Source organism: Cnephaeus nilssonii (assembly GCF_951640355.1).
Source record: "Cnephaeus nilssonii genome assembly, chromosome: 3".
NCBI classification, from domain to species: Eukaryota; Metazoa; Chordata; class Mammalia; order Chiroptera; family Vespertilionidae; genus Cnephaeus; species Cnephaeus nilssonii.
In genome coordinates, this window is record NC_137074.1 from 94695637 (window position 1) to 94712503 (window position 16867).

Genomic DNA, 16867 nt, shown 5'->3' on the forward strand with positions numbered 1-16867 from the left:
TGTTTATATGATGGGTTGTTCTCTATAATCTATACTAATAAAAGAGAAACATGCAAATTGACTGTACTCTGCTATGCCCACCAGCCAATCAGGAGTGAGTATGCAAATTAACTCAACAAAGATGGTGGCAGACACAGAGCTGGAGCGAGCAGGAGGCTTGTGTTGCCCACAGCAATGGAGGAAGCCAAGCTTCCCACCTGCCCTGGCCACCACTGAAGGAGGGGCTGGGAGCCTGGGTCTCCAGGGGGCGAGGCCAGCCTGAAAATGGCCCTCAGCCCCTTACCCAGGCTGGCCACACCCCCATGGGGTGAGGGTCCCCACTAGGGGCCTTGGCCAGCCTACAAACAGCCATCAGCCCCTCACCCAGGCTGACCAGGCACCCCAGTGGGGACCCCACCCTGAAGGGGGTGTGGCCAGCTTGAAAACAGCCCTCAGCCCCTCACCCAAGCTGGCCATGCCCCCCCCCCCCCCCAGTGAGGACCCTCACCGCATGGGGGCATGACCATCCTGCAAACCACCACAGGCCCCTCACCCAGGCCACCCCACGCCCACAGGGAACCCCCACCCTGATCAGGGACACCCTTCAGGGCAAACCAGCCGGCCCCCACCCGTGCAACCAGGCCTCTATCTATACTAATAAAAGGGTAGTATGCTAATTAGACTGGGAGACCTTCCAGGAGACCTTCCAGACGTTCTTTGGACAAAGCCATAGTTGTGGGGCCAAGGTAGAGGCGGTTAGAGGACAAGAGGGGAGGGCAGATGTGCGTGATCAGGCCAGGATGGGACAGCAGTTGTGGGTGATCAGGCCGGTGGAGGGGGCCGTTGGAGGTGATCAGGCCGGCAGGGGGAGGGCAGTTGGGGGTGAGCAGGGCAGTGGGGAGGGCAGGTGGGGGCGAGCAGGCCAGTAGGGGGGCAGTTGGGGGCAAGCACGCTGGCACAGGGGGCAGTTGGGGTGATCAGGCTGGCAGGGGGTGCATTTAGGGGCGAGCAGGCCGGCAGGCAGAGTGGTTAGGGGCAATCAGGCAGGCAGGTAGGTGAGTGGTTAGGAGCCAGCAGTTCCAGATTGTGAGAGGGATGTCTGACTGCTGGTTTAGTCCCAATCCCTGTAAACCAGCAGTAGGACATCCTTCGAGGGGTCCCAGATTGGAGAGGGTGCAGGCCAGGCTGAGGGACACCCCCAACCTGGGCATGAATTTCATGCACCGGGCCACTAGTCTATACTAATAAAAGGCTAACTTGATAATTAAACTGGATAGATCGGATGTCTTCTGGATGTCCTTCTGGACAAAGCTGCAGCTGTGAGGGCTAAGACAAGCTGCCACAGCGGGGAGGGTCCATCACAGAGCCCCAGCCTGTGGGCAGGGCCTCCCTCTGTGCAGCATTGTTCACAGAGCCTGGGCAGGGTGGGTAAGGTCTCCCTCTGTGCTGGCTACCATCAATCACAGAGCCCCAGCATTGTGGGCAGGGCCACCCTCTGTGGGGCATCAATCTGGGGGCTCCCAGACTGCCAGAAGATGCAGGCAAGCCTGAGGGACTCCCCCGAGTGCACACATTTTGTGTACTGGGCCTCTAGTTTACTATATAATTAATAGAGGCCTGGTGCATGAAATCTGTGCCTGAGACGGGGGGTCCTCTCAGCCCAGCCTGCACCCTCTCCAATCTGGAACCCCTCAGGGGATGTCCAGCTGCCGGTTTGGTCCTAAATCGGCAGTCAGACATCCCTCTCACAATCATGGACTGCTGGCTCCTAATCACTCACCTGTCTGCCTGCCTGGTCACCACTAACTGCCCCCCCCCCACCAGCCTGATTGCCCCTCACTGCCTCTGTGTGCTGGCCTGATTGCACCTAACTGCCCCCCCCCCTTGCTGGCCTGGTCGCCCCTAACTGCTCCCCCCACCCCTGCCGGCCTGGTTGCCCCACGCAGCCTGCTTGTTCAGTCATTTGGTCGTCCCTCACTAACCCCCCTGCCGGCCTGGTCATAGGCAGCCATCTTGTGAGGGCATGATGATCAATTTGCATATTATCTCTTTATTACATAGGATTATTATTTCTGGAAGTCCAGATCATAATTATTTTAACCAAACTTATTGAGGTATAATTTGCACCTAATAAGCTACACCAATTTAAAGTATACCAATCAAAGGGGATTTTATCAAATATATATACCTGTGAAACCACCACCGCAATCAAGCTACAAATATTTCCATCATGACAGAAATTTTCATGGAACCGAGCTCTTTGCTCAGTTGTAGTAACAAAGGTTACCACAAGTGTTCTGATTATTTTTTTCTCTACTCTGACGTGTGTGTGTGTGTGTGTGTGTGTGTGTGTGTGTGTGTGTGTAATAAGTAATATATTTAATAAGTTCTAATAAAGTGGAATAAAGCAGAAATTTCACTCCTCATTTTGTTGTTTATTTTCCTGGATCCCATTCAACCACCATTAGATAAGAGCTTTTTTTTTGTATGTACATAAGTGTTTTCTATAGTTATCCATATGCAAACGCAGGAAATGCAAATATATATACCTACTTTTCACCTTTTTGTATAAAATTAACATATTACATATGCTATATTATACCTTCCTTTTTTCATCTTATAATTTTTCCATATAGGTGAATAGAATCCTTTCTCATTCTTCCTTAGGGCTGCCCCATATTACTTCATATTGATGTGCTGTGATGTATTTAAGTAATCTTCTGCTGATAGACATTTGGGTTGTTTCCATTTCTTTGCTATTACAAACAATGCCACGATGACTGACTTGAGCATTTATCTTTTGCACGCGTGCTCGGAGAATCTGAAAGATGAATTCCCGTAAGTGTAATTGCTGGTCAGAGGGTACATAAATTTGTTATATTGATAGATAATGACAAATATTTCTCTTCAGGGAGGAGCCTACTTATATTGCCACCAGAAATACATGAACATACTGCTTTCTACCCAGCCTTGCCAACAGAATACATTACCAAATTTAGCGATTTTTGCTAAATTGATAGGTGTAGCATAATATCCCAATATGGTTTTCATTTGCATTTTTTTTCTGATGAGGGTCAAGACTAACATTAATGATTATTTAGAAAATCAAAGAAACTAACCTTTCCTTAATTGCTCAGTTCATGATGAAAGTCTATTTGCACATGTTGCTCACACCTGACCAAGACAGTCCATGATCAATGCAATAGTCTTAACTCATTAAACCTCAATTAGTATTTTTATTTCAATAAATAAATGTTTCCTTTAAAATTCAAAGAAGATTCTTATTAATTTTTCTAATGGCAAAAAAACATTAGAAACAAATTTTAAAATTCAGAAACTGCTGTCAATGCTGCACTATTTAATAAAATGGGGAATAACATACATCAATCGACAACTCACTTAAAGAGAATGGAGTTTACAGGTAGAGAAAGATGTGAACATAAAACTATACAGCAATAAAATAAATAAATTAGTCAAATTGCTAACCATAATTTAAACACATCCTTCTGTTTTTTACCTGAAAAAATGCAGACATATTAGAGAGAAAAAAGAAAAATAAAATTGAGGAAATCCCTCAAACAATATTTAAGGTGTAGCCTTGACATGATAAAATATTATCAAACCATACAAATAAAAATTTTAAATTTACCAATTGTACAATTAACTAAGTACTCTTTATAATATTTCCTTGCCTTATGAAGTTATGGCTTTAAATAGTCGATTCAAATTTAAGAAGTTTTCTCCTTCTCTATATATGTAGTAACCCAACTTAAAACAATATCACCTATAGTTTCCTGTGATAAGTATGTGAATATCATTTAGAATACAAGCTTTCCAAATTGATTTGCCTATGTTAGATGGTAATTGTCCAGATGAAAATCTTCTGTAGAACAATTTAAGTTTCATCTCCTGGGAGAAAAGAGAAGCCTAGGATACAGACAAAAGTCATGGTTGGTAGATGCTATTGAATGTTTATAAAATCAAACAGAACAGATGGGAAAACATCAGTGTGCTGGACTACCTGTGCACAAGTGGGAAGCTGTGCTTTGTCTAGGAGAAGAGATGAGCACAGTGATCAACCTCAAAGGCAGCAGTCTCTTAAGTTTTACTTCAAGGAAATGGTGAAATAGGATTCTGAATCATACAGAGCTCAGGAATCAGATGCACTGTCCTTGTGTGATATAAGTTATGTTTACCTAGAAAACACACGGGAGGCAGGTTAGAAACAAGTTTGACTCTAAAGCCAACCCAAGTGTGTTTGTGTGTTTAATTTTTGCCTTTATAAGCTTCTAAAACATCTTACTGGGGTTTTAAAAATACAAATGATAACAAATACATATGATTGCTTTTAGGATAAAACCAATATATGTGTAAACTATTCTACCATCACATATTACTCTCTAACACTTTGGATCACTCGGTGCTATGCAGAGAAAGAAATTCCCAACCGAAGAGACTCAGCTAAGCACCTGCCATCTGAAGCCACATGCTTGTTGACTGCTGGGAAGTTGTGAGCTGTGGGAGATTTGGGAGCTACACTGGGCTCAGCCAAGCCTGTTATCACCTGCTTCATGGTTTTTGAGAGAGGAACCAAGGATGCAAATTCTCCAATCTGGCTAATTAAGGAGGTGTAAACAGGGATAGAAATCCCCTTCTCTCCCATCTCAGCCAGCGCTGCCAGCACCGAGGCTGCAGGTGGCAAAATAAAGAGCCTTCCAGGTCACGGAAACTTTTAAGTGGCTGCCAAGGAAAATAGTCCTGTCCTTCACAGCACTTCCGTGAAAGTGGTGGAGAGTGGCGGAAAATGGCAAACAGTTATGGACTCGAATGTCAACTGACACTCAGTAAGGCTCAGGGACAAAGCTTATCTTCTTTAGCAGCAAGATTATTACTCATGGTTTTTGCACTCTGCTGTGCCCTGGGGGAAGAATACCAATATTGGGAAGAAATAGGTGTCCAGAATATGATAAAGTTCACACTTGATCAGATAGAATCATTTGCATTTCTTTGAAGAATTTATAATTCATGCATATTTTTCTGTGCAGAGCCTGTTTGATTTTTTCTCCTCTAAAATGTATGCAGCTGATACAGTAATTAAGTTCTGGTAACAAATAATTGGTAATAATTCTAGAGACATACACGGTAATTATTTATTTCTCTTCTGAATCTTAGTTACTCTATCTACTTAAATTTTTCATTTGTGTGGCCTACAATGGGTTCATACTGTCCAAATAGGGTCCCTTAACACAAATCACAGACAAGTAAAAGAAATGTATGAGTTGGGCTGGTGTCAGTAACATGGAATGATAGAGATAATGGCAAACTACATATGGGTATTTAAAATATTTATTTGCAGGGTCCTTTCTCAGGCTTAATCCAGTTTCCTTTTACTACTGCTGCAACTTGGAACTAAACCCAATACCTTCCCCTGTGACAGCTGCCTCCAACTAATTTACCATTGAGAGATCTTTTTCCTCCAAATCTGGCTGAAGAGTTGGAAAGATTATTCCACAATGTATTCTTCCTTAGTGCAGTTGAAACAAACACACAGAACATTTCATTTCAAGGCTGCTGTTGCTCATACTTAGGGGAAACGTGGTAGGTATCTATATATATATAAAAGCCTAAGTGACCGTCCAACCAGTAGCTATGACTCACACTGACCACCAGGGGGCAGATGCTCAACACATGAGCTGCCGAGCTGTGGTGACTTGGCAGCTGCGATTCTTGAGTGTCACACCTGGAGCCAGAAAGGAGGGAGCCTGATCCCAGGGTGCAGCACCCGAGAACCACCCTCTCACAATCAGGGACCCAGACAGTTTCAGCCCAATCCCCACAGGCCAGGCTGAGGGACCCCACCAGTGTACGAATCCGTGCACCAGGCCTCTAATTACTAAATAAATTACAGAAATGGAGAAGCCACAGAATGTACAAATACTGAGAATCATGAGTGTGGTTTGGCACTTTCTGAATTTCTTACATAGTAATTGCATGTCACAGCAGACACCACACCACACCTGAGTGTACAAATCAACAACTTCCTTTCACACATTCCTGCTTGGCCAGGGGCTAGGCTTGTAAATAAGAATGGAAGGGGCAGAGATTTTCCCTCAGATAGAACTGGCAATTTTCACTTCTAAAGGTTTCAGATTGAGTCATAGGCAGGTTATAAATTCTTTACCAAGTTCTAGGATACTGTATGTATGCAGACACACATGCACACTTATTTACACACACAAACACACACACACACACACACACACACACACACACATCATCCTTTTCCTCTGCCCCCTCAAAGAGGACATAGTTCCTGATTATTTCTGTATAATCATTAAGTACAGTTCATTTTACTGTAAATAACCCTCTCATTGATGGGGTGAAATTCTACACCCAGCTAGCTGAGCAAGAATAAAGAAAACTATTATTATTTGGCTTTCCAAATTCACCATCTGTGTCACCAGTGCCTAAAGACATAGTTTTGAAAACTCAGCTATTTTCTGGACTTCCTATCATGACATACTTTTAATATTAATAGCTATCTTTCCATTAAAATTATCAACAAATTAATGAGGCTGCATTTCCTAAGCATTCTTTCTATCTTACTTTTTCCTTAATGAAATATATCATACATTTGAGCATTAATAAATAGATCCCATTTAAAATGCTGCTTCTAAAATGACCTTCATGATTATTTTTCTTCCTCAATTTGACCAGGATTGACTGACAGAATTTTACCTTTAGAATCAGCCATTTTTCATCCTGGCTGGGTGGCTCAGTTGGTTGGAGCAGCATCCTGTGCACCAAAAGGTTGTGGGTTCCCTTCCAGGTTGGGGCACATACCTAGATTGTGGGTTCAATCGCTGGTCAAGGCACATATGGGAAGCAACTGATGGATGTTTCTCTCTTACATCAATGTTTCTCTCTTTTTCTCTCTCTGAAATCAATAAACATATCCTCAGGTGAGAATTAAAAAAAAAAAAAAAAGAGCAGCCATTTTTCTAAACAAGTTTAAAATATATATTATGTTCACAATAGTGCTCTGATTGTTTTATATGTGATTGTCCTAACATAATAAATAAATAAAAAGATGCAATCCAATTGTTGTAGGCAGTTAGACAGACATGAACAAAGCAAGGACGATGGTCCAGGTACAGAAGGTCACCAGGGTGAAAAAGTCCCAGGTGCTGAGCAAGGGACAACCAATTGTAGGGTGGGACCTCACCCCCAGGTTGACTTTTCCTCCTCCAGCATATTGCTGATCATATAGTTTGGACATCCTGACCTTTCCTCCCTAGAGATAACATCTAGGCCTCAGTTGCATTTCAGCTCTAGGCCTAGATAAGCAACAAAACCAGCCACTGGCTGATCTCAGGACCAGCTGCACTGGATAATGACTGCCCTGGTGCAGGCCAATTAATCAGTGGAGACCACAACCTGAAAGCACACAACTGGAAAACTGCTGAATATTCTATTGATCTTCCCCAGGGACCTCCCCAAAATCTCCACCCTTAAACCCCTTAGGATGGAGGTCCCAGTGTGCTCTCCCTGCTGGGAGCTCGCCCATGCTTTTCCCTTTCCCTTTTCCCTCCTCCCCTCACCACCCCAGGCACATTAGCATTAGCTTCCTCACTCCCAAGCTCCAATGGCCCTTCCTTTACCTCTATAAGTTGTTTCTTAAGCTCATTTATTCTAGGAATTACTTTTTCTACCTTTGTAATTTACCAAATAAATGTTCTTTACACTTTGGGTCTTGGTTCTGAATTCTTTCCTCGCCAGAACCCAAGTACCGAGGTTGCTAAACCCAGGTTTGGTCTGCCCCCATGGGTTAGACACCTGGTTCCCATCCCTGTTGCCTACAACACAAATGGAACATTATTATCAAATATTTTTATTCATTAAATAAATACTGTTAAATGAGGCTGGGACATATTCATGACAAGACAAAGATATCTGTCCAGGAGCTTGCTAGAAGGGAGATAGATAATAACCAGTAAGTCATGTAGTATATTTTAAGGGGATGAAAACTATAGGAAAAAAAAAATTAGGGCAAGTTGGAGTGTTGTTGGTGGGGCTGGGGGCTGGTTGCATTATTCACTATGCTGGCCTTGGTAGGCCTCACTGGGAAGGTGAAAATTGAGCCTAGACTTAAAATGAGGTGAGGAGTTAGCAAAACTCTTTTTGCACCCTCTAAAAATTAAATGGAAAACATATAATTAGCAGAAATCTATAAATAGAAAAATTTGATTATTTTTCAAGCTGTATTTAAAATAAAATAACAGGTATGTGGAATTAGTCATGCAAGTTTAGCAATAAAAATAAAATGTGTTCTGAGAAATCATAATAAATCAGTAGAAAGAGAAAATATAAGACTCAATTATCTGTTACTGCTCCTATTCCAACTAAAAACAATTACAATGTGATGGGAAATGTAATCAAATTATTCCCTTTAATTTCATGGTTGCCTAATTACTCTAAACAGAAACCGAGCAACAGTTTACAGTGCATGAATATATTTAAATTAATTTTTATTTGAAAAGTAACAACACTCCTGTGCCTTCTATTATTAATTGGGATATTTACATTTCTAATTATAATGTGTTGGGAAATAAATTTAATGTATTTCTTCACTAATCTATTATAAAATTATGCAATATGCATATAGGACCATATAAATCACATTCTGTTGTGCAAAATGCATTGTTTGAAATGGAACATACACCATTATTATTTGCTATCAAATTTCTAAGCTTTACTAAGTCACTGATAGAAAATGAGAGTATCTTCATTTCTTAATTTAGATGACAAATTTCATCTAGAGCCATATAAACTCTTTTATATAATTCTAAAAAAACATTTTATTTTTATTTTTAAAAATAATGTAACTTAATAATATACTTTACCCTATTTTGGTTCAATTGAATTTTTTTTTTTTTTTTTTTTTTTTTGCTTTATTAGGATGGGGCAAGGAAAGAAAAGAATGTCAAGCATCAGTCTACCACTTGGTATGTGTTACATTAGCTCTTCCCAAAGTAGCTTAAAGAAGCAGAAATTCTGGACTTTAGTTTTACACATAAAGGGATGACAACAAATGCTGATTAGATGTAGAATAAAATGAGGGTGAAAACATGAATTGGAAGCGGGAACATGGAAGTCATTAATATCTGTGACAATTCTTGGTGCCTTAATGTTTCTCTTAAATTAATAGTCCTAATGTTAAAAGCCTTATTTTTTTCTTCTCAGTTGCTAAATATGTTTACAAATTATAAACAAAGTCAAATTATATTCTACTTTTCTCATGAAAACACACACACATTTAACTCTACTGTTGGTCTGAACACGGTTTTAAATTTGACTTGATTTTTCTCTAATGAAATATTTTAGTTTAGCCATGAAAGACAAAATATTATAATAATAACAATAATGATGATGAAGCATTGGTGTTTTCTAGGAAGTTACCACTGTGCTGCCTTCCACAGGAATGCTATGTGGACTGTCCCCATTTTCTCAAAAATCCTATGCCACTGTCCACAGGCAAAGCTGCCAGCGGCAGAGATATGATCAGGTTATCTCACTCAATGCTGTATTTACCTATTGATATTTGGGGATTGAGTATAAGCAGGACATTTTCTTGGCCTCATAGGTAGGACTTCAGAAGAAATGCCCTTCTTGTCATCTTCTAACTTTTTTGTCTGATGTCTTGGTGGCAGTCTTTGTCCTTTCTCAGTTCTTTGCTATTTGGTGATTGAGTTCCTCTAGTCACTGCTTCTACTGCTTTTTAATTTCACAACAGATTCAGAGCACCACTCAAAGGCCATTTTCATCCCCCTTGACCTCCTGTTCGAACTCCCAGAGGAGGTGCTAACTGAACCTGCAAATTATGATTCAGAACACCCCTCTCCTGTTAACCAGTCCTGCTCTTGAAACTGACTCGGTCTAGTGCCCGACACTGATGCCTGGTCCCCTCCATTGTGAGCAGGCTCCTGAGGGCACTGTGCAGAGTGCAGTGACCTTTCTGAGTTGCTTCTGGAAAGCTTTACTGTGAAGGAGGCTGTGGGCAAGAGGTTTGCTGAATGCTCAAGGGTTCTTCTCTGAAGATATCTGATTCACATTCACTGATTTGGGGCATTTTCCAAGACAACTATTTGCAATTACCATTGAGAAATTGCAAATGAAATGGAGAATGTATACATGACAGGGAACGAGATGTCCTATGAAGAGTCTGTATAGAATGACAGGCAAACCTTCTGGTTCTCTATACAGATCCTCTATTGCCCACATTTCAAGATGATTTACAGCCTGTTTTAACTCTGGAGCTTCATTTTCATTGTGTAAAATGAGGCGCTTAGATGAGTTGTTTTCTGAAAGGCACTCTCTGTATGTGAGTCCCTTTTACTCATTTCAAGTCATCCTTGAATGGAGGCCTCTTTTATTGTCCAGATCCAGTTTCTAATTATCCCCAAAGGCACAGAATATCTTGAGTTATTTTCAGTTACACTTCAGAGACTCAATCCAACAGCAATAATCATCCTCTGAGGATCCTCCCACTCATGCAAGTAGCAATTTATAAGTAATAATTTGGACAAAGAACTGTGTTACTCATTAATCCCTCAGTCCCACACAAAAATCAGGCCAAGAAATCTCGGTCTCTTTCTCCATAATCATATTCTCTCATAAGCACTTTCTATGTTATTTCACAAATGTGTGACTATGTCATCCTTGGATTGGTCAAACATTTGGCATTAATGTCAGATGGATATATAATGAAGGCCCGACCACTCCAGTGAAACTATTTGTGACCCAGGGCGAGCGATTGGACAGTTTTGGACATCACCATGAAACTGAAGTAATAATATATATGCAGGGCTGTGCAAGGATTTCAGATGATGCACTGAAAGGGTGTAACAAAAATTATAACTGTTCCTCCTATTATTACATGATCTCGGGAGTCCTTCATGAAATTCTAGTCCTACCTTCTGGTTCTCTATACAGATCCTCTATTGCCCACATTTCAAGATGATTTACAGCCCCACAAACATATAATCCCAGTTGAGTAGACATCCAAATATTCAATTTATAAAATACAAGAAACAAAGTCTTATTTTGGAATTCCAGCCAACCACCACAATCTAGCAGTGTGTGTGTGTGTGTGTGTGTGTGTGTGTGTGTGTGTGTATGTGTGTGTGTGATATTAAATTAGGCATAAAGCTTTTGGAAAGTTGACATTGGGGTTGGGTCATTGTGGCAGAGGCTTGCCTTAGTAGCCAGGATTTGCTTCCTCTTACAGCAAAGCTCTTCTTTTAGAATATCAAACTCATGCCACTCTTTTGTTCTTTGAGACGAAGAATTACCACAATGTGGAATACTGACAGGCACAGCTCCCACTGAGGGCTTACGTGAAATTAATCCACTAAGGTAAAGGAAGGAATCCTGACATTAAGGGGGGGTGAGATAGAGTATGGTAAACACACACACATACACACACACAAAAAAAAAAAAACAACAAAAAACACACACACACAAACAAACAAACAAAAAAAACAACCCAGAAATATAAACAAACAAAAGAAATGGCTCACTGGCAATATTGCCGGCATTTTTCCTAATAGCAGGTAAAACACTGTAAGCATATACTCAGAATATTTCAATTTCTAGATTTTTTTTAAAAAAAGGCTACTTGAAGGAAGAAACAGGATTTGTTTCTTAAATTTAGAAATAGTTAATGTGGGGATATGGTTCTAATGGGACTAACTTGTTGTATCACCTTGTTTTGTTTTGTAACTTCAGTTAATACTGTTCTCTTTCAGGCTGAAAATATAATCAAGTATTATAGTAAGGATTATGAATTCATTAATAACAAGTAGTTAAACCTTAACTGTGTATGTAATTTTTAATTTATAGCAGCTTTAATGAAGCAGCTTGTAATTTCAAGTATGTTTTACCTCTACATTTCAAAGTAGCATTTCCAGGATGTGTCCATCATTACTTCTGTTTATGACTGCCTATTTTGTATTTTCTACACAGCTCACTGGTAATCTAAAGAACCAAGAAAAGCTTTCCTACAACAATGACTTTAAATTTTTAAAAATAATTCATAGTAAAAAAATAAATAAATAATTTATAGTAAACTTAAAACTGCAAATAGTTTACCTGTGTTTGTGTTTTGGTGTTGCCAGCATGCAGATGCTCTTTCAATATTAGATTGTTTTCTCTCTACTTTTCACACTACAGTAAGATCTCTTGCTGGTATTTATTAGTAAGTCAATCTTTCTTCCAGACATCAAGAGATGACCTTTTGTGACCCGAAGATTTATCAAGTCAGCAATCTATTCCCCAGGGCCAGTGTCTATAGCCCTTCCCCTGCCAGTCACGTCTATTGAAGGACTTTGCCAAACCCCAGGAGAAAATGGACTAATCTACTTGTTTCAAAGAACAAGAATGACATCCTTACCAGCTGTACTTTGTCTATAGAGGAGAGAAGCTAATAAAGGATGAAATACTTTATCCAATTGTGGAAGATTCGATCCATGTTTTTATAATATAGGACGCAGAGAGTGGCCGTTAGTAGTGGCAGCTACTCTGAGAAGATAAGGCTTCATTACAGGGAACAAAGAGGAGAGATTTATTACAATGAGCTGGATGAGAAAAACATTTTAAAAGCACATTTTGTCAGTTCATTCTTTGATACAATGATGCTGCTATGACATTCTGTAATAATTGTGGCACGATTAGTTTCTGGCCTCTTGTTTTGATATGGTAAAGGTCTAAGTTCACCTGCAATTAAGTCCAATTATTTGTGAGTTGTGAGGTAGTCCCTGTAAATGACGGCTGGGGAAAACACTACCTCTGTAGTGTGTCAAAGACTCCTTGAAAAACTAAACAGTGTAAAGACTAGGCAATTATCATCAATGCTAGTTTTTAGATGGAAAAAGACAGCTACAGCCACAGCAATAGCATTCAAAATGAGTTCCCAAGTAAGGAGGTGTCAAAGTAATCCTGAGGGTTAACCCGATTTACAAAGGATGCCACCAGGTTACCTAATAAGAGGCAACTGGGATATGGCATTTTGCCATTGAGCTTAAAAAAGCCTCTTAATATATATATTCTTCAGATCAGTAAAATAAGTGAAATTTCTGTTTCACGCTTCTGTATTAACTAATTTTCATCCTCCTTTTCTCATGCTTTTGAATAATAGTGCTCAGTCATACTGTTAAGTCTTGCAATGTCCAAGGAATTTTGCATTTTAAGGTATGGTTCAGAGCTAAAAGAACAAATATATTCACTATTTTAAATTATTATTTCTTTTCTAAATTCTCTCTGGTTCTTTATGAGCTTTACATGTGCATATTTTAAAATGTAAAGGAGAAAACTAAACGTTCTAAATTACAGCCAATAGCAACCAAATACAATTCACTACTAAATGAAATAATTACATCTGATAAGATACTATGTTACATAGAAATTTGTGACATTTAATATGTGAAATCTAAAACACAAAAACAAGGAATTCATGGATACAGAGAACAGATTGGCGGTTGCCAGAGGCAGGGGTTGGAGTGGTGGGCAAAATGGGTGAAGGGAGTCAAAAGGTACAAAAGGTAAAATAAAGAATTCCTGGGAATATAATGTAAGGCTTGATGCCTATAGTTAATATTACTGTATTGTATTTTTGAAAGTTGCTAAGAGAGTAGATCTCAAAAGTTCTCATCACAAGAAAAAAAGTTTGACTTGGTGTGGCAGTAGTTATTAACTAGACTTATTATGGTCCTCATTTCATAACATATACACATATTAAATCATTATCTTGTACACCTGGAACATATCCTATATAATAAAAGGCTAATATGCAAATCGACCGAACGGTGGAACGACCGGTCTCTATGATGCGCACTGACCACCAGGGGGCAGACACTCAATGCAGAAGCTGCCCCTTGGTGGTCAGTGTGCTCCCACAGGGGGAGTGCCACTCAGCCAGAAGCCGGGCTCACAGTTGGCAAGCGCAGCAGCGGTGGCGGGAGCCTCTTCTGCCTCCAAGGCAGTGCTAAGGATGTCCGATTGATGGCTTAGCTCCATTCCCTGTGGGGAGCGGGCCTAAGCCATCAATTGGACATCCTCCAAGGGCTCCCAGACTGCAAGAGGGCACAGGCCAGGCTGAGGGATCCCCCAAGGGCACAAATTTCATGCACCAGGCATCTAGTATAAATTATATTTCAATAAAAATATAAAATTAGTTTAAGTTAAAATATTAATATTAAAAATCATAACTCAATATTATATTAAATAATCTACAAGTTAGGCATAAAAATATAAGGTTCTGTATTAATTTATACAAGGGCTTTATTTATCTCAAATATAGTAAAATCAGTACTGTCAAACCATCACAATATGATTCCACTACATAACATTGATGCTGTTTGGAATGATAATATCCTCTTTGAATAAGAGTACTAAACTTAGCAATGAAACTTTTCTCAATGCAGAGTAATTAAAACCCTATGTAAGGTATAAATCCTGTTTATTTTCTGCCTCAAAAGCCAGTTATAATACATATTTTAGTTCGACCATCTGACTGGAACATCTGTTACCTGTTTTGTTCTGGATTCTGAAACTTTCCTTTTTAATGTGACTGATCCCTATTATGTGTTTTATGACATACATGTGGCATCACAGCACATAGCAGCTGTTCCTTAGCATTGGGCTACATACTTCCCATTGACCAGGACTGCAAATCTTCCTTTAATTCATCAAACAGCATAAGGATTCGTCAACAACCTAGTTTTAACACCTGTAAGTCATACACAGAAAGATTCCCTCTGTTTACAAATGCACAAAAAAGAGCATATTTGAAACACTTGTTTTAAGAGAAAAGAACTCATGCTTCTAACCAGTTTGTCACAGAATTGCTACGTGTGCTTAAAGAAGAACAGAAAGCAAAAGTAATATGTGAGAAAGGAAGTAACAATGGGTTCAACCTAATTATTTTTGTGAAAGTAGAACAACACTGTTAAACCTAAGAAAGCAATTCCAGTTTAGTTAGTATCAATCAGGTGCCATATCATTTACATACCAACGTAAGGAAGTGCGGATCAAAGTGATATGGTGAGGTATTTCAGCCCCTCAGGAAGCAAACACAGTCTATGGCCCCCTACTGCTAGATCCCTGTTCCTTCCCCTACTTCATAGTGTTGGATTCATTTGTTGTCACTGGAGGAATGACAAAGGTGAGAATAAAAGCAAAGCATGGCTACTATCAACCATCATAAATTCCTTTGCACTGTGCAAGTGTGTAATGTCCATACCATTATAACCACCACCACCCCACCACTCCCCCCACCGCCGCTTGAATTCCAACTGGTCTTAGCAAATTGTTTGATAAATAATATCATGAAAGTAATTTCAGAGATGGAAAAAGCCTTTCAGAGTCCACCTGTGCCTCTTAGAAGACCCAGAGAGAAGCCAATTGTTATGGGAAAAGTATCTTGAGAATACCCGCTGTGAAGAAGCCGACTTTAGCCAGGTGGAGATGCCTGAATGGTGAGACAGATGTCCAACTCCTAGTGTTCCACATATTCCAGCCCAGTCACCACAGTATAAATGAAGCAAACCTCTTGAATATTCCTATCTCGGTCCTAGATGTTGGGACACAGTCAAGTCATCTCAGCTATCTACATCCACATGAACCACCTCAACTAAGAACCAACGAAGGTTATTCTGCAGATATGAGAAGCACCTCTCCACACTCTGCCCAAATTCCTGACCTATAAAATTATCTATATTCAAAATATTCTTGCCATTTTAACTACTGAGTTTTTATTATTTTCTATACACAGCAATAAATAACCAAAATAGTGGTGTTTTATGATAGAAATAGTAGCCCTGCGCACAAATCCATGTGCCAGTAGCTCGCCAATAGCTTACTGCCACCCTCCTGTAGTTCCCCCCACCCTCCTCCCCCCGACCCTCTCATAGCTTGCTTCCCTGCCCCCTCCTGAAGCTCCCTCCACCCCCCTGCCCCCTGTCCCCCCCATAGCTTGCTGCCCTGGCCCCTCCTGTAGCTCTTCATCGCCTGCTTGTAACTCCCTGCCCCACCCTCCTGCTGATCCATGATCCAGTCGTTATGTGGTCGGTCGTTATGCTTCACAGCATAACGACCATTTGCATATTACATCTTTATTATATAGGATGCTTACCATGTCAGGCACCATAGTTGTCATTCACAAATTCTCTATCTTTCTTATATCTAGTAATGGGAGGCCTTTTATTACCATTTCTTTTATTGGCATTTTAAAAACTGTTAGTTTCTTTTTAGAAAATATGCTTTTATATGCTCAGAAACAAAGAATAAAGAAACAGTATGCATCTAAGGGAAAGTAGGTTGTAAAAATGTTAAAAACTTATTATAAGGGTAGAAGTCACAAAAGTCACCTCCAAATAAATTATTTTAAAATGTTTCTCTATGAATTAAAGTTTTCTCTCTTTTCATTTCCATATCTCAGGTTATCTTTACAAAACATACATACTGAGGCATGAACATGATATATAGAAGCTATACTTGATTTAGTGGAAATTAAAATGAGCTATATCCCCCTTTCATTATTGTCAGTATCTGAAAAACACATTGACAAAAAAATTACCCAGAGACCCACTTTTTCATTCCTATTTGTTCCCTAGACTGTCAAAAATGCTCTGGGATCCTAATCCACACATTTTGATTAGGTTCTAAACCATATGACTTCAGGCAGAAAGATATTTCAACCCAATTGGAGGTCCTAAGGGAGAGCATGACTGCTCAGCCTGATTTATTCCATGTGCGTAGCCACAGGAGCATAATATCTCAATGAATAAATGCATCTATTTAATGAGTCTTACACTGGCTTTAGCAGTCACTA